Below are 1517 nucleotides of genomic sequence, written 5' to 3' on the forward strand. Positions count from 1 at the left end.
TTTCTCTCCATATCAAGCAACATCGATATAATCTATTCTGTTCAAATTCAATCGTATGTCAACACCATCGGTGATTTCAGCAGTTGATTGGTCACAGCTTTAATCAAAGGACGATCGACCATTCGATGTGTCCATTGACACACAATCGCCGATAACTTAAGACTCAGTACGCGTATCGGTATTCAAGACTGGGATGTAAGACACCACACCATCGCTATCTCTACACGCAGCTTAATATTGTTGCGACGTGATCACGGTGTGGTTTGGGAGATAAAATCACTGTAGAATAATTTTAAATTAAACTAAAATTATTGTCAAATTAATAGCGACCGTTGAGTGATTTGTGAGAAGCTCATAATTTAGCTGATGAACTCTACTATTTCTTTTAAATATTAAAAATACATCCGTATATGAGACAAAAATAAAACAAGTAACACCCTGCGAATGCAGTGTTTGGAGATTAGATGTCTTCGTTATGACTTATCGAGGATTGCAAATACCATAGGTGCCATTTCCAATCATGGTGGTTAGGAGTTATTTTCATTTATGTAAAATTGCTCAGATTGATTGAGGAATTTTGTTTGTTCTGTAAAATCCTGACAGCGGTGGGATTCGAACCCACGCCTCCGGAGAGACTGGAGCCTAAATCCAGCGCCTTAGACCTCTCGGCCACGCTGCCCTTCGCATGACACGCCTTCCTTTGAGAATATCAATTGATGCCATGCGCAATCGACCCTTTTCCCACATTGATTCCAAACCAAGACAAAAATCACAGTAAATGATGTAAATATAAATTTCAAAATTACCACTATGTTTTTCCTCAAGATCTCGGATCCCGTCGTGAAGTTGATAAAAGGAACTCATAACACTCAAACTTGCACCCGCATTTAAAACAGAAAATTTTTAATCATGGTTAACATTCTTACGCAGACAATGCCATAATATCTCGCTCGTCAAGGCAGAGTGTGAGCTCCATCTCAAATATCATTCTTACCAGCGTGAGAGATTTTTGTAGTTCCAACTCAGAGCGCTTAACTGCTACAGACACTACAACATTATTGGACGAATCCCATATATTGATCCCACGTGGGTACCTCTGAATAATTATTCTGCTTTCGCTCAATTCAATCGCAATCTCAATTTTAGCGAACTAAAGCTCGTAATTTTACTTAAGTAAAAGTTAATATTAGTTGTAATGGGCAACCATTAATGATTTTGGAGCTCAATGCGAGAGTTTAACTCGAATCCAGCCGTGAACTCAAATTTTATATCTGAACTCGAGTTATGTTGACACAAATCTTAAATAATCCACGTAGTTTTTATATGTTTTAATTGAGACGAAATACTATAAATCAGTCATTATTCAATGTAAATTCAATGAAAAATAATTTGCTTTTTTACTTCTAAAATGTTTACAATTTGAGTCGTTATCTCTTTGCAGGAACGGAAGTTTGAGAATTGCTAAATACCTTCCATAGGTATAACTTTATTCTAGAAAAATTGTAAGTAGCAATATA

General features: G+C 36.5%; 1 non-coding gene across 1 annotated transcript; it reads right to left on the minus strand.

Moving 5' to 3' along the window:
* Positions 1-597: 597 nt before the first annotated feature.
* On the minus strand, positions 598-679 carry Trnal-uag. Its single transcript has one exon. It is a non-coding gene; the product is annotated as a tRNA-Leu (tRNA).
* Positions 680-1517: the final 838 nt, after the last annotated feature.

Source organism: Hyalella azteca, unplaced genomic scaffold (assembly GCF_000764305.2).
Source record: "Hyalella azteca isolate HAZT.00-mixed unplaced genomic scaffold, Hazt_2.0.2 contig4507, whole genome shotgun sequence".
Classification (NCBI taxonomy): Eukaryota; Metazoa; Arthropoda; class Malacostraca; order Amphipoda; family Hyalellidae; genus Hyalella; species Hyalella azteca.